This window comes from Chiloscyllium punctatum, chromosome 3 (assembly GCF_047496795.1).
Source record: "Chiloscyllium punctatum isolate Juve2018m chromosome 3, sChiPun1.3, whole genome shotgun sequence".
Classification (NCBI taxonomy): Eukaryota; Metazoa; Chordata; class Chondrichthyes; order Orectolobiformes; family Hemiscylliidae; genus Chiloscyllium; species Chiloscyllium punctatum.
The window spans coordinates 96,290,544-96,310,586 of NC_092741.1; the positions used below are offsets into that span (position 1 = coordinate 96,290,544).

A 20,043-nucleotide genomic window follows, 5' to 3' on the forward strand; every position below is an offset into this window, starting at 1 on the left:
TTTATTGTATTCGTTGCTCCCGATGCGGTCTCCTCTACATTGGGGAGACTGGGCACCTCCTAGCAGAGCGCTTTAGGGAACATCTCCGGGAAACCCGCACCAATCAACCACACCGCCCCATGGCCCAACATTTCAACTCCCCCTCCCACTCTGCCGAGGACATGGAGGTCCTGGGCCTCCTTCACCACTGCTCCCTCACCACCAGACGCCTGGAGGAAGAACACCTCATCTTCCGCCTCGGAACACTTCAACCCCAGGGCATCAATGTGGACTTCAACAGTTTCCTCATTTCCCCTTCCCCCACCTCACCCTCATTCTAAACTTCCAGCTCAGTAACTGTCCCCATGACTTGTCAGGACTTGTCCTACCTGCCTCTCTTCTTTTTCACCTATCCACTCCACCTTCTCCTCCCTGACCTATCACCTTCATCCCCTCCCCCACTCACCCACTGTACTCTATGTTACTTTCTCCCCACCCACACCCTCCTCTAGCTTATCTCTCCACGCTTCAGGCTCACTGCCTTTATTCCTGATGAAGGGCTTTTGCCCGAAAAGTCGATTTCGAAGCTACTTGGATGCTGCCTGAACTGCTGTGCTCTTCCAGCACCACTAATCCATCCTCAATCTACATCTAGAATGTGACATTCCGTTTCTGGATAATAAGGGGATGTGTGTGAAATTGAAGTGGCTGTATCATCAGAGATAATGTAAGTGTAAGAGGAAGAGAAGCCATTGCAAAACATCTCGCATGTTCACCCTGGAGAGTGCAGTGTTATTTCGTCTACTGATCTCATCAGTATGACCGGGTCATATGATATACAATAGATCGAGTTGATGTCCGACATGATAATCCGAAAACGGAAGAACTGTTAACAATTACTAATCTGGCCAAAGCTCTGTCATGAAACATTTAACCACAATTCCCCGTGTATTGCCAGCATTTAAGAAAATGAAACAGCTTCGTTTTGGTGGTTTCCAAATAAAAAATCCGCCCCTAAGATTTACGACAAATATGACTCAGAATGAAACGCACTAAATGAAACCGGTTGCGCTGGTTGTGTAGTGATCTGCAGTAATGAGGTCTGCAAGATACAGTGGCTTACTGAAACACGGGAATAACTCGCAAACACTGCCCGCATGCTATCGCCTGAGCTGCAGAATGTTCTGCTCCACAGCCTCAATCTCTGACTGACACCGCGGCTCGGTCAGTGCTCCAGACTTCACAACTTGCAACATCAACCCACTCAGAACCGTCCGGCCTCTCTGCTTACCTCTCGTGTTACTGTACCTGGCCAAGAACCTCTACACGAATACATACAGAAAAAGCACGCTCCTAACAGAAGAGCAAACAGTAAACATGAAAACAAAAATGGAACGAGGTAACCACAATCGTCCTCCTCTTGACTTCCGCGTCCTACATGTTAGGAGGATTTGATTGACACCCGAGGGGGTGGGCTTTCCAGTGCACAGAAAATTCTACAGGGTATTACCATTTCTTTCATCTTGTCCCACAATTTTCCCCCACAAATACAGCAGTTTTTAAAACGCGTTAGAATAAATACAATTAACTCAAAAGTACCGGGTTTCTTAATCGATCTCCTCCAGGGGTAAAGTATCAAAGTTTAACACTGGGTAGAGTTTAGAATTTATGTGACAAAACTACAATGATGCGCTTTCCAAATATGATGGTAATACCCTAATTATTTACTGATACCTTAGACCTAACTGTCCATGTCGTATTCTGGCGGTGTTACGGGGTGAGACCATTTCCTACGATGGTTCACAACAAACAAAACCCAAAGGCCTGGACCCATTTATTTTGCTAAACTCAGAATTAGCTCCAGCAACAGAGTTGCTCCAGTTTCCACACTCCCAAATTGCAAATGAAAGTTTTTCCATTGACAAAACACTGCTAAATTTAAAAAAAAATTAAAATTATTAAACTAAAATTTTATGAGAAATTTGTAAATGAAAGATAAATGTTTGTTGATGGTGCTTTTCTGGGTGTTTTCAACAAAGATATTCTCTAAGGAGAGTGCAACCCTGCAAGGACAATGGAGACTTTGCCTTTTACTCACATCCCAACCGACTGACGAGATGATGCAGAGGTGCTTGTGATTATAGTAAGACAATACGATGCCCATTGCTGGCACCATATTGCATAATTAATCCTCACCAATGACCATCATGTTGTGTGAATTAGCTGAATTCTTGGTTACTGTAATGTAGATTTGCTGCCATCATTCTTTTTATATTGGGACCTACATTGTCTAGTGTGACTGTGGAAAACCATTAGGTAGTCCAACAAGAAGAGATTCTGACAAGTTATATTGATATGGTACACATAATTATTAACAACGGGGATACCGAGATGGTTTTTGGCCTGTCTGTTAAGAGGAAAAATGATTTCCTACCTTCACTGTGCACCTCATAATTTTGTACACTTTAATCAGGTCCTCACTCAACCATCTCTGCTCTAAGATAAACAACTCCATCCTGTCTAATCTCTCTTCATAGCTGAATCACCCCAACCTCGGCACCATACTGGTGAATCTCTTCTGCAGTCTCTCTAGTATAATCGCATCCTTCCTATAGAGCTCCAGTTATGGCCTTACTAAAGCTTTAAACAGCTCCATCAAACCTTCCTGTTCTTGCATTCAGTGCCTCAACAAATAAAGGTAACCCATATGTCACCTTAACTGCAATATGAAAATGTCATGCTGCCTTCAGGATCCATGGATCACACCAAGGCTGCTCTAATCCTGTCCACTTCCTACAATTCTACCAGCTATCATGTACTCCCTTGCCTTGTTAGTCCTTCCAAAAAGACGTCCTCACATTTTTCACTATTAAATTCTATTTGCCACTCTTCTACCGTTTGACCATAGAGTCATAGAGATGTAGAGGACAGAAACAGAACCTTTGGTTTAACCCATCCATGCTGACCAGATATTCTAAATTAATCTAGTCCCATTTACCAACATTTGGCCCACATCCCTCTAAACCCTTCCTATTCATATACCCATTCAGATGCCTTTTAAATGTTGTAATTGTACCAGCCTCCCCCACTTCTTCTGGCAGCTCATTCCACACACACACTACCCTCTGTGTGAAAAGGTTGTCCCCTTAGGTCCCTTTTAAACTTTCCCCTCTCACCTTAAACCAATGCTTTCTAGTTCTGGACATCCCCACCCCACGGAAAATATCTTGTATATTTACCCTATCCATGCCTTTTATGATCTTATAAACCTCTATAAGGTCATCCCTCAGCCTCCGACACTCCAGGGAAAGGAGCTCCAGTCTATTCACACTCTCCCTTCAATTCCAGCCCTCCACCCTGGCAACACCCTTGTAGATCTTTTCTGAACCCTTTCAAGTTTCACAAAATCCCTTCAATAGAAGGGAGACCAGAATTGCACACAATATTCCAAAAGTGGCCTAACTAATTTCGTGTACAGCTGCAACATGACCTCCCAGCTTCATACCCGATGCTCTGACCAATACGGGAAAGCATACCAAATGCCTTCTTCACTATCCTATCTACCTGCAACTCCACTTTCAAGGAACTATGAACCTGCACTCCAAGGTCTCTTTGTTCAGCAACACGCCCCAAGACCTTACTATTAAGTCCTGCCCTGATTTGTCTTTCCAAAATGCAGCTCATCAAATTTATCTACATTAAACTTCATTTGCCACTCCTCAGCCCATTGGCCCATCTGATCAAAATCCCATTGTACTCTGAGGTAACCTTATTAGCTGTCCAATACACCTCCAATTTCGGTGTTGTCTGCAAACTTACTAAACTATACCTCTTATGTTCATATTCAAATCATTTATATAAATGACAAAAAGCAGTGGACCCAGCACCGATCTTTGTGGTACACCACTGGTCACAGGCCTCCAGTCTGAAAGGCAACCCTCATCCAAGACCGTCTGTTTTCTACCTTCAAGCCAGTTCTGTATCCAAATAGCTATTTCTCCGTATTCCATGTGATCTAACCATGCAAACCAGTTTACCATGAGGAATCATGTTGAATGTCTTACTGAAGTTCATATATATCACATTAACTACTCTGCCATCATCTATCCTCTTCGTTACTTCTTCAAAAAACTTAGTCAAGTCAGTGACACAAAGCCATGTTGACGATCCCTAATCAGTCTTTGTCTTTCCAAATACATGTAAGTCCTGTCTTCCTCAGGATTTCCTTCAATAACCTGCCATCAATGTCAGGCTCACCAGTCTATAGTTCCCTAACTTTTCCTTCCCACCTTTCTTAAATAGTGGCACCATCTTAGCCAACCTCCATTCTGCTGCACCTCACCTATGACTATTGATGATACAAGTATCTCAGCAAGTGACCCAGCAATCACTTCCCTAGCTACCCAGAGTTCTAAGGTACACCTGATCAGGTCCTGGGGATTTATTCACCTCTATGTGCTTTAGATATACAGAACCTTCTCCTCTGTAATATGGACATTTTTCAAGATGGCACCATCCATTTCCCACATTCTATATCTTTCATGTCCTTCTCCACACTAAACACTGATGGGAAATACTCGTTTAATATCTCCTCCATCTCCTGCAGTTCCACATATAGGCTGCTTTGCTGATCTTTGACGGGCCCTATTCTCTCTCTAGTTACCCTTTTGTCCTTAATGGATTTATAAAATCCTTTTGGATTCTCCTTAACCCTATTTGCCAAAGCTATCTCATGTCTCCTTTTTGCCCTCCTGACTTCCCTCTTAACTATACTTCTACAGTCTTTATTCACTTCTAAGGGTCAGTCTCTGCTGTCTATACCTGACATATGTTTCCTTCTTGTTCTTGACCAAAACCTCAGTTTCTCTAGTCATCCAGCTTTCCCTACACCTACCAGCCTTGCTGTTCTCCCTAACAGGAGCATACGGTCTCTGGACTCTTGTTATCTCATTATTGAAGGTTTCCCATTTTTCAGCAGTCCCTTTATCTATGAACATCCTCCCCAAATCAACTTTTGAAAGTTCTTGCCTAATACCATCGAAATTAGCCTTCCTCCCATTTCGAATTTACGTTTTAGATCCGATCTAACCTTTTCCATCATTATTTTAAAACTAATAGAATTATGGTCGCTGGCCCCAAAGTGCTCCCCCACCTACACCTCAGTCACTTACCCTGCCTTATATATCTAACAAATTCCTCTCCATCTAAATCCTTAACACTATAGCAGTCTGGGTCTATGTTTGGGAAGTTAAAATCCCCTACCATAACCACCCTATTATTCTTACAGGATAATTTGTAAAATCTCCTTACAAATTTGTTTCTCAATTTCGTGCTGAGTATTGGGGAGGTCTATAGCACATCCCAATAAGGTGATCATCCATTTCTTATTTCTCAGTTCCATCCAAATAACTTACCTGGATGGCTTCCTAGGAAGATCCCCCTGAAGTACAGCAGTAATGTTGTCCCTTATCAAAAACACCACTCCCCCTCCTGTCCTGTCCCCCTTTTTATCCTTCCTTTTGCATTTGTATCCTGGAACACTAAGCTGCTAGTCCTGTCCATCCCTGAGCCATGTCGCTGTAATTGCTATAATATCTCAGTCTCATGTTCCAAACCATGCTCTGAGTTCAACTGCCTTTCCTGTTAGGCCTCTTGCATTGAAATAAATGCAGTTTAATTTATCAGTCCGACCTCGTTCTCTGTTTTGTTCTTGCCTGCCCTGACTGTTTGACTCGCTCCTTTTCCCAGCTGTACCAGTCTCAGATTGATCTCTTTCCTCACTATCTCCCTGGGTCCCACCCTCCGCCTTCCCCCCCCCCAACCTTACTAGTTTAAATCCTTCCGAGCAGCTCTAGCAAATCTTCCTGCCAGTATATTTGTCCCCTTTCAATTCAGGTGTAATCTGTCCTTCTTATACAGATCACTTCTATCCTAGGAGATTCCAATGATCCAAAAATGTGAACCCTTCTCCCCTGCACGAGCCCCTTAGCCATGCATTCATCTGCTGTATCCTCCTATTCCTACTCTCACTAGCTCATAGCACCAGGAATAATCCAGATATTACTACTCTCAAGTACCTCCTTTTTAAATTCCTGCATAACTTTCTGTATTCACCCTTCAGAATTTCATCCTTTTCCCTTCCTATGTCATTAGTTCCAATGTGCACAATAACCTCCTGCTGGTCCCTCTCCCCTTTGAGAATATTCTGCACTCTTTCCAGGATATCCTTGATCCTAACAACAGGGAAGCAACACAAACTTCTGATTTCTCACTGCTAGCCACAGAAATGTCTATCTGTGCCTCTGACTAGAGAGTCCTCTATCATAATCAATTGCTTGGAACCTGATGTACCCAATCTGTTAATACTGTCCTGTAGTCTAAGGCTTTCTTTCTTGCTATAAAGCACAACACCAATTGTCATGTCATTTGCAAATTTACTGATCATACCTCCTACATCCAGGTCTAGGTCATTAATGTACACAACAAACAGTAAGAGACCCAGTACTGAGCCATTGGACGCAGACGTCTGATCCAAAAAACAACTTTCGACCATCACTCTCAGCCTCCAGCCACTAAGCTAATTTGGGATCCAAATTGCAAAAGTTCATCAGTTCATGGCATATAGCAGCAGAATTAGGCCAATATGGCCCATCGAGCCTGCTCTGCCATTCGATCATGGCTGATCTGCTCCTCGCTCCCATTTTCCTGCCTTCTTCACACAACCCTTCAATTCATTACCAATTAAAACTCTGTCCAGCTCTGCCTTAAATTTACTCACTGTCCCAGCATCCAACGCACTTTGTGGTAACGAATTCCACAGATTCACAATCCTTTGACAGAAGTAGGTTTTTTTTGTTAGCAGCAGGAGGAGCGGGAGTGATGACCAGGGGGCTACCAGGAAGGTACATGACTGCTTTGAAAAGTTACCTCAAGTGTTAGGGCCCTCCATTTTTTGTTTAGCAGCAAGAAGAGCTTGTGGAACGACTAGGGGCTGCCAGGAAGTTAAATTACTGCTTTAAAAGCTTTCCTCACGAATAGGCAGAGTATTCGCTGAGCAGAAGCAGACACAGGACTGCTGAGTAAGTGAAGTAATATATTTGGGTGGTTGCATGACCAAAAACACTACTTAGGTATTGTCTCCCACCCATCCTCCTTCTCTAACCAAAAAAAAAGTTGTGTGTGCCAGATTGGTAAAGTAACTAGTTTTTTAAAAATTCTTTATTCTTCTACAGTCTCTCTGGGAATTTAGAATGGTGGGAATGGAGGTTAGGGTAGTTGAATGTTCCTCCTACAGAATGTGTGAGGTAAGGGTCACCACTAGTGTCCCTGCTGATTTCATCTGTGGAAGTGCTCCTCAAAAACCGCATTAGGGAACTGAAGCTGGAGCTGGAGCTGGATGAACTTCGGACCTTTCGGAAGGCAGAGGGGGGTACAGAAGAGTTACAGGGAGGTAGTCACACCTCAGGTACAGGAAAAAAACAGATTTGGGCTACTGGGAGAAAGTGAGAACTGCAGATGCTGGAGATCAGAGTCAAGAGTGTGGTGCTGGAAATGTACAGCAGGTCAGGCAGCATCCAAGGAGCAGGAGAATCGATGTTTCAGGCAAGACCCCTTCATCACGAATGAGGCTTGTGAACCAAGGGGGTTACAGTCAGGGAATGGAAAGGGAACTGGCAGGCAGTGCAGGGATCCCCTATGGCCATTCTTCAATAATAAGTATACTGTTTTGGATACTTATTTTTGGGCCAGTGGAATTACCAGGGGTAAGCCATGTGGTACAGGTCTCTGGCACAGAGTCTGTCCCTGTTGCTCAGAAGAGAAAGGGGAGAGGAGTTGAGCATTAGTCACTGGGGACTCCATAGTTAGGGGGACAGATAGGAAGGTCTGTGGGAACAAGGGAGACTCACAGTTGGTGTGTGGTCTCCCAGGTGCCAGGGTTTGAGATTTCTCTGACCGTTTTCTTGGGGTCCTTGGGAGGGAGGAGGAGCAGCCCCAAGTCATGGTCCACATAGGCACCAACGACATAGGCAGGAAAAGAGATGGGGATTTAAGGCAGAAATTCAGGGAGCTAGGGTGGAAGCTTAGAGCTAGAACAAACAGAGTTGTTATCTCTGGTTTGTTACTTGTGCCATGTGCCAGCAAGACGAGGAATAACGAGAGAGGAGAATTGAACACGTGGCTACAGGGATGGTGCAGGAGGGAGGGTTTTGGATACCTGGATAATTGGTTCTCATTCTGGGGTAAGTGGGACCTACAAACAGGATGGTCTACACCTGAACCAGAGGGGTACCAATATCTTAAGGGGTAAATTTGCTAATGCTCTTTGGGAGAGTTTAAATTAATTCAGCAGGGGGGTGGGAACCTAAATTGTCGTTCCAGTGTCCAGGAGGCAGGGTGTAGTGAGGCCAGAAATAAGATTTCAAGGTCGCAAGAGTGCGCCGGCAAGCAGGAGGATGGTTTGAAGTGGGTCTACTTCAAATCCAGGAGCATCTGGAATAAGGTGGGTGAATTTGCAGCATGGGTTGTACCTGAGATTTTGATTGGCCATCTTGGAGACATGGATAAAGCAGGTACAGGAATTGTTGTTGCAGGTTCTGGGATTTAGATGTTTAAGTACGAACAGAGAAGGTGGTAAAAGAAGCGGAGGTGTGGCAGTGTTAGTCAAAACTAAAAATCACTCAACACCAGGTTATAGTCCAACAGGTTTATTTGGACGCTCTAGCTTTCAGAGTGCTGCTCCTTCATCAGGTGGTTGTGGAGAATAAAATTGTAAGACACAGAATTTATAGCAAAAGTTTACAGTGGGATGTAACTGAAATTATAAATTGAAAAAGACCCGGATTGTTTGTTAATTCACTCAACCACGTTGGTTTCAGTTCTTTCATATGTAAATCGCAAATCTTTTGAAAAAAATTACATTCTCAAGTGAACTTTAACAATTGGTGTAATGTCGATAAGGTATTGAAGGTGTTAGCTCCCTGTGAGGCTGTATGTGCCACAATGGTCAGACTGATTCTAATCTAAAAAATGGATTTACAGAATCTTACATGGATTCATGCAGTTTTTGAGCAAAGTACAATGTAATTCTGCAAGTACAAATTCACCCCACAAACTTAAATGTGTATGTGTGCATGTGAGTGTATGTGTGTTGGGGGTGGTTGCGGTTGGGTAAAGTGTAAAGGGGTTTAAGTCTGTGAGAGGGTGTGTGGGAGTATATGTGTGAATGTATGAGGGTGTGTGTGTGTGTGTGTGTGTGTGTGTGTCCGTCCGCCTGTCTGTGTGTGTATAGTGCAATTGGGTCACCTGTGGAGTGACATGAATCCAAGGTCTCGGATGAGGCCATCCCCATGGTTTTCAGCCTTTGCTCGGCCACTTTGCGTTGTTGCCTGTCCCGAAGTCCGCCTTGGCGGACAGTCATCCGAAGAGCCAAAGTTGAAAGTCCTGGACTGCTGAAGTGCTCTCTGACTGGGAGGGAACACTCCTGTCTGCTGATTGTTCTGCGGTGTCCATTCATCCGTTATCGTAACCTCTGTTTGGTCTTGCCAATGTACCGTGCCTCAGGACATGCTTGCCTGCAGCTTATGAGATAGAAAATGTTGGCTGAGTCACATGAGTACCTGCCACATACATGGTGGGAGGTGTCCCCATGCGTAATTGTGGTATCCATTTCGAAATTCTGACACATCTTGCAGCGTCTGCCATGACAAGGTTGTATGGTATTGTCCTGAAAGCCGGGCAGTTTGCTGCGAACAATGATCTGTTTAAGGTTTGGTGGCTGTTTGAAAGCGAGAAGTGGAAGTGTGGGAAAGGTCTTGGCGAGGTGTTCATCTCATTAATGATGTGTTGCAGGCTGCGAAGAACATGGCATAGTTTTTTGGCTCCTGGGAAGTACTGGACAACAAAAGGTACCCTGTCAGTAGCAGCTTGTGTCTGTCTCCCGAGGAGGTCCTTACGGTTCCTCACTGTGGCACTTCAGAACTGGCTGTCGATGAGTTGAGCATCGTACCCCGTTCTTATGAGGGCATCCCTGAGTACTTCCAAGTGCCCGTCACGTTCCTCCTCATCTGAGCAGATCCGGTGTACGTGTAGAGCTTGTCCATAGCAGATGGCTGTTTTAATATGTTTCAGGTGGAAGCTGGAGAAGTGTAGCGTTGTGAGGTTATCCGTGGGCTTGCAGTAGAGTGTGGTGCTGAGGTGACCATCCTTGATTGAGAGCATGTGTCCAAGAATGAGACAGATAGTTGAGAGTAGTCCATGGTGAGTTTGATGGTGGGATGAAACTTGTTGATATCACTGTGTAGTTTTTTTACTCCTCGCCATGGGTCCAGAGGAAGAAAATGTCAACAATGTACCTGGTGTATAGTGTTGGTTGGAGGTCCTGTGTAGACAAGTCTTGTTCGAACCTGTGCATGAAACTTTTGGCATATTGGGGTACAAATTTGGTCCCCAAGGTTGTCTCATGTGTTTGGATGAAGAATTGGTTGTCAAAGGTGAAGACGTTGTGATCAAGGATAAAGCAGATGAGTTGTAGGACAGTGCTCGGTGATTGGCAGTTGTTGGTGTTGCGTACTGGGCTGATGCCAGAACGGATTTCGGGACAGGCAACAACGAAAGGTGGCCAAGCAGAGGCTGATAGCCAAGTTTGGTACCCATGAGGATGGCCTCAACCGGGATCTCGGGTGACCCCATTGCACTATACACGCAGACACACAAATACAAACACACACAGACTCTCTCTCATAGACTCACACATACACTCCCACACACCCTCTCACAGACTTAAACCCCTTTACACTTTACCCCTTTACATACACACACCCTCTCACAGATACTCATAATATGCCCTATCCCCCCAACACACACACACACACACATGTGCACACATACACATATCAGTTTGTGGGGTGAATTTGTACTTGCAGAATTATATTTTAGTTTGCTCAAAAACTGCATGATCCATGTAAAACTCTGTAAATCCATTTTTTAGATTAGAATCAGTCTGACCATTGTGGCACAGATAGCCTCACGCAGGGAAGCTAACACCTTCAATACCTTATCTGGGCTGACATGACACTAATTGTTAAAGTTCACTTGAGAATGTAATTTTTAAAAAAAGTTTTGCGATTTGCAAATGAAAGAACTGAAACCAGCATGGTCATTCTAAAAGATGAGAGACATAACAAAGAATCCGGGTCTTTTTTAATATATAATTTCAATTGCATCACACTGTAAACCTTTGCTATAAATTCTGTCTGACAATCCTATTCTCCACATTCACTTGATGAAGGAGCAGTGCTCTGAAAGCTAGCGCTTCCAAATAAACCTGTTGGACTAAAACCTGTGTTGAGTGATTTTTAACTTTGTACACCCCAGTTCAACACGGATGTCTCCAAATCAGTGTTAGTGTCAGACAGTAGTACGGTGGCAGAAAGGACATTTGAGGACTTGTCCTCCGAGGTAGTATGGGCTAAGTTTAGAAACTGGAATTGTGAGGTCACCATGTTGGGAGTTTCCTGTAGGCCTCCAAATAGTTTCAGAGGTGTAAAGGAAAGGTTAGCAAAGATGATTCTGGATATGAGTGAGCATAACAGGGTCATTGTTATGGGGCCACTGTTGTTTGTCATTTTTACAAATTAGCTGGATAAGGATGTAGAAGGATGTGTTCGTAAATTTGTGGGTGACACCAAGGTCAGTAGAGTTGTAGATAATGCCAAAGAATGTTGCAAGTTACAGAGGGACCTAGATAAGCTGCAGAGCTGGGCTGAGAGGTGGCAAATGGAGTTTCATGTGGAAAAGTGTGAGGTGATTCACTTTGGAAGGAGTAACAGGAATAAAGAGTACTGGGCTAATAGTAAGATTCTTGGTAGTGTAGATGAGCAGACAGATCTTGGTGTCCATGTGCATACATCCCTGAAGTTTAAGTATGCAAATTAGCTTGCTGAGCTTGAACGATTGTTTTCAGACATTTTGTCACCATATTAGGTAACATCATCAGTGAGAGTCTCCGATGAAGTGCTGGTGCTATGTCCCACTTCTCTATTTATAGGTCTTGGTTTCTTAAGGTGGGTGATGTCATTTCTGTTTTTTTTCAAGTGAAGGTAGATTGGGTCTAAATCAATGTGTTTATTGATGGAATTCTGGTTAGAATGCCATGTCTCTAAGAATTCTCATGTGTGTCTTTGTTTTGTCTGTCCTAGGATGTTTGTATTATCCCGGTCAAAGTGGTGTCCTTCTTTGTCTGTATGTATAGAAGCTAATGATAGACGGTCATGTCTTTTGGTGGCCAGTTGGTGCTCATGTATCATCATCACAAACTACAACAAATTAGAGGAACCATTCATCACCATCAACAATATCCTAACAGGCATAAAATTCACAAAAGTGGAGAACGTGCTGGGATTGGAGGGCTTGAGCTACAAGGAGAGGCTGATTAGGCTGGGGCTGTTTTCCCTGGAGTATCAGAGGTTGAGGGGTGACCTTATAGAGATTGTTAAATAATGAGGGGCATGGATAGGATGAATAGCCAAGGTCTTTTGTCCTAGGGTGGAGGAGTTCAAAGCTAGAGGGCATAGGTTTAAGATGAGAGGGGAAAGATATAATAGGGACCTAAGGGACGACTTTTTCATGCACAGAATGGTGTGTATATGCAATGAGTAGACATGATTCCCCATGCACAAACCCATGTTGACTGTTGGTTGAGTTGTGACCTGCATGACCACAAGGAATGGACCAGATGTGCCATTCAACCACTTCCCTTCACCACCGCAGCTGCAGAAAGAAGAAAAAAATGGATTTGATTCAAAAGTTAAATGAAGAATAGAAAAGAAATAAGGATGGGAGAGGGAGTGAATGGGCCATTAGCCGAACACTTCCTACCCTGCTGCCTCCGCCATCTTAAGTTATTTCACAGTTATTTTGTTTTTACATTTATTTTATGTTCTTCCCAACTCTCTTCCCCTTCATCTACCTCACAGACAAAGTGGATCTTACAGTATTAGGCGTTAATCCTGTGTGATAGCCGAATGAGATGGCACATATTATCAAAGGAAGTGATGCAATGTCACGTGATCTTGCCCTCTATTGCATCCTCCTGGTAAGTTGAAGCTACTTGGAAGATCTTTCTTAGATGAAATTTTGTTTTCTTTGCCTGAGTAGTCTGTAAATATTCTTTGGCAGAAAAATATTCTAGGTTCATAGAAGAATGCAATGATAAAGTTGAAAAGGCTCTGTTGATGCTGTCTGTGGTTAGACCATATGGAGCTTGTAGATATGGGGAAATTGTGGATCAGGAATAGTTGTGAGTCTATAAGATAACAGGTTCTCACATACCACTAAGCAGTACATTTCCAACTTTGTCTGTTTGCCACTCCACTCCCTCAGTACATCCTCCGTGACCTCATGAAGTAATGTATCTCCTTCCCTGCTCAGGTCCTGCTAATAGTAGATCTTCAGTGGGTGGAAATGTGTCGAGATGCAGGTTAATGCTCCAAAAAAATAGCTACCAATCAGTGCTTCAATGCTAATCTTCATGCTCTTATATTCCATCTTGAAATGAATGCTAACATTGCATTTGCCTTCCTAACTGCCAACTGATCATTTTAATCTTAAGAAAATCCTGAACTAGGATTCCTATGTCCATTTATGCTTCAGATTCCCAAAGCCTTTCACATGTAGAAAATAGTCAATGCCTCTATTCTACCTACCAAAGTGCATAATATCAAACTTTTGCACATTGTATTCCATCTACCACTTCTTTGCCCACTCTCTAGCCCATCCAAGTCCTTCTGCAGCCTCCCCACTTCCTCATCACTACCTATCTCTCCACCTATCTTAGTCTCATCTGCCAGATTAGTATAGGCCTTGGTTCTTTTCTTATTTAGCAGCCTTTTGAATGGCACTTTGTCAAAGGCTTTCTGGAAATCCATACAGATCATATCTGCTGGCTTTCCTTTGTCTAATTTGCTTGGTACCTCATCAAAGAATTTGAATAGATTTGTCAGACATGACCTCCCTTTGATGAAGCTGTGCCAACTCAGCCCTATTTTGCCATGCATTTCCAAGTACTCTGCAATCTCACCCTTAAGAAGGACACTTTAATCTTACTAATGACCCAAGTTAGGCTAATCGGCCTATGATTTCCTGTGTTCTGTCTCCCTCTTTTCTTCAACAGAGGTGTTAAATTATACATTCTCCAGTCGTCTATGAGCCTCCCCTATTCCAGTGACTCCTGAAAGATCACCATTATTAGCACTACAACATCTTAGGACATTTCCTTCAGAAATCTGGGGTGTAGACCATCTGGTCTGGGTGATTTATCCATCTTCAGACCTTTCAGCTTCTGCATCACGTTCACCCCTGCCCCTGCCCCTGCCCCTAACTTGCTTTAAGTTCTGGTATGCTACTTGTGTCTTCCTCTATGAAGACTAATATAAAATACCTCTTCAGTTCTTCTGCTGTCTGATCCAATGAACTTAGTGGCCCAGTGATGAGAATTGGTTGAGGGGATAATGAAGGAGTAGATCTGTGAATATCTGTGCTGGGTGCCTAATTGTTCATGATAAAGATAAACAACTCAGAAGAAAATGTGGAGGGATGATAAGTAAGTTTGTAGATGCCACAAGGATCCACTGGGACATGATAGAGCTGTATGACATTATAAGGGTGAGGTTGGATTGAAGGCAGCTATTCCGCTAAATGAAAGGGTCAATAAGGGGACATAATTTGAAGGTGAAAGACAGGGGATTTAGGGGGATTTGAAGAAGATGTTTAAACCCAGAGGGTAGTGGGAATCTAGACTGCACTGCCTAGGAGGGTAATTGAGGTGGAGGGGTCTCTTCTGCACTGTATGATTCTATGATCCCCTGATGTCCCGCAAGAAGGCACCACATCACTCCATGGCACTACTGTAGCTCCCATTAGCTACAGCTCAACACTTCCATTAAACTGCAGAAAGCAAATGTAAGATGAATGTTGAAATTACCAAACAGTACGGCCCACCAATCTTTCTAAGGGAGAACCTTGTGTTTAAATGGCACCTGTCTGAGCTTCTAGCAAAGGTGCAAAAGCTTGTGACTTAAATCAAGAATTTACTCAATTGGCAATCGATCCTGTCAGTTTCCGACCAGATGAATTGGATCAAAATGTTACCCCACCAATATGTATTAAATCAGCAATACACAGGTAATAAAAGTAATACCAAAAGCTCAATGCTTTTCCACCAATAAATTCCTGAGATGAAGTACAGTGTATTTGTGATTTTCTGAATGCAGACTGATGTAAGGAAACAGTTAAATCCTTTAAATTATAATATAGCATGTATATGTTTCTGCATAGCATATTTCTGTTAGAAAACTGAAAATATTAGTTTAATTTCCAGTAAAATATTGTGGAAAGGTCAGTGTTTTTTTAACTGGCATGGATTGCCCTTGAAAATAGGTGAAGTACTGTGGTGCATGATTAACCCACACTTGTTCACTGTAATGTGCACCAACTTCATGCTGCATGATTTCAGCATCCAGCTGTTGATTAGGTGGACAGATCGCAAGCAGAAAATATTTTCAATGGTTAGCATCAGTTATAGCTAACCTGCATTACATTAAAGAATAGTGCAACATAGAAAAATAGAGGCCTGATGATATTTGAATGTTGCTCTGGACGTCTTTGGAAAAGATGGAAAGGAGAAAAAATATCATACTTTCAGGAGGCTCTCCAGATACATGCCCAAGCACATAGCTATCTATTGCCAGGAGATTAACCCCAGAATCTGAATGAAACTTTAAGAGGTTATCTCAAATTCTGGAAATGGTCGGTGTATGGATTATCAAATACAGTCTTGACAAAGGGTTTTGGCATGAAACATTAACTTTCCTGTCCCTTGGATGCTGTCTGACCTGTTGTGCTTTTCCAGCTTCACATTTATTGGCTCTGACTTCCAGCATCTGCCGTCCTTACTGTCTCCTAGTCACTCCATCTTACCAACTGCATAATAAGTCTCACATACTGTTCAATTCACTTACTGCCCATCACTCATCTGTCAACAATCTCTATCAATCTCCTCTCAAACCTGAATTCATATAGGAACATAGGAAAAGGTGTAGGCCATTCAACCCTTCAAACTTGTCATTTAATATGAACATGGATGATCAAACACTAACCCCGTATTCCTTTACATCATTGGTATTTATAAACCTGTCAATCTCTGCCTTAAACATACTCAATGACTGAGCTTCCACAGCTCTCTGGGGTACAAAATTCCAAAGGTTCACAACCTTCTGAGTAAAACAAGTATCGAAAAAATTCCTAAATTACTTCCCCCTTATTTTGAAATTGTGTTTCTGATTCTCCCCAACCAGGAGAACCATCTTATCTGCATCTACCATGCTTTTAAATATTTTGTGGATTTCAATTAAATCACCTCTCATTCTTTGAAATTCTTTGAAAATACAGGACAAGTTTTCCAAATTGCTTTTCATAAGACACGTCTGGAACAAGTTTGGTGAAGCTTTGTTGCAATAGCAATAAAATCCTTTCCAAGGTAAGATGATCAAAAGCATTCCAAGATGTGGTCAATACAACTGAAGGAATACATTGCAACTCCTGTTAGTACTTTCTCTGTGATAATTGCTAATATACCATTAGTCTTTCTAATTGCCTGCTATGTCAGCATGTTACTGTTCAGTAACTTATTGAACAGATCCATTTGTACATCGATAATTTCTAACCTCTGCACAATTGTTCTTCCTATGAAGTGGATAACCTCACACTTTTTCACATATGTTCCATTTTCCATGTTCTTGACTGCTTAATAAGCCAGTTCAAATCCTCTTGAAGCATCTTTGCATCTTTCTCACAGCACATATTCCTATCTAGCTGCATATCATTTGCAAACTTGGAATGTCCCCACATTCAAATCAAGTGTATATATTGCGAGTAGCTGAGGCCCAATTACTGTTCCTTGCATTGTCCACTAATCTCAGCCTGCCACCAGAGGAGTAACCAATTTTTCCTACTTTTCTTCCATGTTGGTTAGACATCCTTCATCCATGCAAGTACATTGCCTCCTATCCTAAGTGCTTTCATTTTTCTAAACAAATTTCTGTGGGGGACTTTACCAAACCCATTCTGAAAATCCACGTACAGCATTCCACATCCACCAACTCCCCTTTATTAACACTGTTGGTAAAATCTCAAAACCCCCAACAGGTTCATCAGGTATGATTTCACATTCACAAATAAGCTTCACCGAACCTCACAACTACTTTCTGCTGGAAGTCTCATACCCACATCTCTATAAATCATTTTACCTTTCTGATAAACTCAGAGACTGAGATTATGATTAATACAACATTACAGTAAAACCAACACTCACTTGAGAATTTTAAGCAAAATAGTTTCAATTAAATCATAGTTACTTCTTGGGATCAATTTGATATGACGTTAGGTTGCTTAGGAATGATCCATGACCAAACTTGTACTGCTTATTCACTGAGTCTTCCCATGGATTTGTGTACAGTTTAAAAATAAATCATTCAGTAACACTGAGCTGGTGAATCTAAGATGACTGTACATTGCTTAGGAGTGATCTTTGACTGATTTTGATCTGGTTGTTAATATATATTTTCTGTTCTTTTAGGTGCTGCCCATTGATACACATCTTTTGTCTTCTTCCTTGAGTGCCCCTGTATGGGAGTTTTACATGGGGTTACCTAGATAGTTTTAAGAGCTCATTCACAATCTTCATCTGGATGTGGATTGGTAACCTAGATGGAAAAAAATCCATTAAATCAAAAACAGCAATCCGTGAAAATGAATGTATTCATCAAACTAAAGCACCACATTGGCAAAGCTCCTCCAGCAATTGGAGATGACGGCATCATAACTTTCAAGCAAGGTGACATCTTGGAGGAGGGTGGTTGGAGTGGCAACCTTGGTGAGATGGTGATGGCGGTCTGGTTTGGCAGCAGAGTCAGGAACTCTTGGTTGCTGTCGGCCCAGAGTGGGGCCTTCTGGTGTAAGCGAGGCAGGGGCTGCAGCGGCGTTAGCATGGTATGCCCAGAGCCAGGAGTCCTGGTGGCTAAAAGGTGGCAGCGGTGCCAGGGACTCCTGGTTGTAGGGTGAGTGTGGGTTGAACATGTGACCTGGCATCAGCGGGGTGGAACCAGCAGCGAAGAGATGGTGCCTCAAGAGTGGTGACTCCTTTGTTGGTGGGTCTGGTGCAGGCAGCGGTGAAGCAGTGATAGGATGGCAGCACTTAAGTCATTAGTGAGCAAGCTCAGAACTCTCTTTGAGTTATATCATTTATGCTTTTTATTCTGAAATTATTTTGGGATTGTGGGACTGTTGAAGCTTTTCACTGTATTTTACTGTATTACTCATTGTAAAATGCAAATGAAAATAAATAAATCATTCACTTTGGGTATAAAAAATGAGTTTCATTGCTGTATGTCATTTGTAAGGTTAACTGGAGTTTTCTTCTGGGTAGTTGGGTGCATGATTAACTGCTGGTTGGTTAATGCGTTCCCAAGGTGCACCCTCTACACATTTCCTGCTCAAGGAATTTAACTAATAAGTTTTCCGCTACAAGCTTTCTTAGTTTTAGTAGTTATTAATTTTTCCAAGGGTACAATGAGTGCAGGACACACAATAAATCCAGTTGAGTAAATTGTTTGATAATTCAGGCAAACTAAAGACTTGATAAAGACATTTAGGAAATCTTTTTGTTAAAACTAAAATTCATTAAGTGACAAGCGGTGAGGTAATCCTTTGACAACATATGAGGTCTGAAGAAGGGAAAAATATATAAATATGGAATGTTAAAACAGATTCTTCAGAAATCTAAAAGGCTTTATCAGCTGATTGCCTCAAGCTCAAAACCTGTGACACAGTGACTTCTGTGGTACATGGTACTGCATATGTATTTTGTGGTACATGGTACTGCATATGTATTAATCTAAAATCAGTGCTTATAATGGTGCATGTGTAACTGCTGTTATTAATAATTTCCATTGTATGCTTAGTTCTATAAAAAGGCATATTTATCTTGAACTCTATTATCATGTGGAAACATTACAGACTTACAATGAAGAATATTCATTCTCTAACAGTAGATCCAGATGAAGAGGACAAATGTGTTGATATTATTCATAAAATAGAAATTTTAGAATTTGAACTATCTGATTTTCAAGACAGCTTTGTTAACATATTTTATCACAGCATTATCAACCTGGATGCATGATTACAAAAATTTACTTCATGGAAAATCATGGAAACTAATTTGATAAAAGCGAAATACTGTGGATGCTGAATTTGAAATAAAAACAGAAAGTGCTGGAATTGCTCTGCAGATCTGGCAACAGCTGTGTATAGACAAACAGTGTCAACATCTTAAATCTGATATAATCTCTGAAGTTTAAACACACTTAATGACTAAGAGCCCTTTTGATGAGCATTCTAACACAAAAAAGGATCTGATAGTTTGTGATTATTTATAACCTCTCACATCTTGATATGTGTACAACATCATGTAATAAATTTGATGGGTTGTATAGACAGAGCTTGGAAAGCAGACTGGCTTCTGGTTTGGAATCAACAGTGGAAGAAGCAGTAATCTGGGACTGTTATCTCATTCCCCATGCAATTGTTCACTTTATCTTACATACATCAGCAGATCACTCCAACATCCCCACTACCACATCTGCCCAACTACAACAAAAAAAGGTTAAAACTTCACAATATGCTTCTATTAGAAGAGCTAACATGAAAAGAACATAGTGCAAACAGGTTTCTCTTCTTTGCAAGTCTAGATGTGTCATGTTTGATTTTCACAGCTCACAAGCCCTGTGAAATTCCACCACTTTTTTATTTTAGCCTGCAGATATAAAACCTATGAAAAAAATGTCACTAAGATGTTGCCCTCCTGTCAACACTATGTCTTTAGTTGTATTCAATGTTGTTTATTGGCATGAAGAAAGAAGCTGGTATAACATGCTGGTTATTCACTATTCTGTAAGTTTAGATATTTTCTAATCATTCTGTTTACGGATGTTTTTACACACATATAGAGCA

At 42.0% G+C, this 20,043-nt stretch overlaps 1 protein-coding gene and 1 long non-coding RNA gene across 4 annotated transcripts in view; one reads left to right on the top strand and one right to left on the bottom strand.

Moving 5' to 3' along the window:
• The window catches only part of enpp4 (ectonucleotide pyrophosphatase/phosphodiesterase 4), a 37,123-nt gene extending 35,705 nt beyond the window's left edge, over nt 1-1,418 (bottom strand). Inside the window, exon 1 of one of the 3 annotated variants that reach the window (XM_072557021.1) lies at nt 1,271-1,418. The gene's annotated coding sequence lies outside the window, so the exon portion shown is untranslated. The remainder of the gene's footprint in view (nt 1-1,270) is intronic. The other 2 variants (XM_072557020.1, XM_072557022.1) reach the window with 2 other exon arrangements.
• On the top strand, nt 1,225-18,310 carry LOC140463262 (uncharacterized). The gene is made up of 4 exons (XR_011954650.1): nt 1,225-1,378; nt 12,954-13,072; nt 16,426-16,513; nt 17,612-18,310. It is a non-coding gene; the product is annotated as an uncharacterized lncRNA (long non-coding RNA).
• The last annotated feature ends 1,733 nt before the right edge of the window (nt 18,311-20,043 follow it).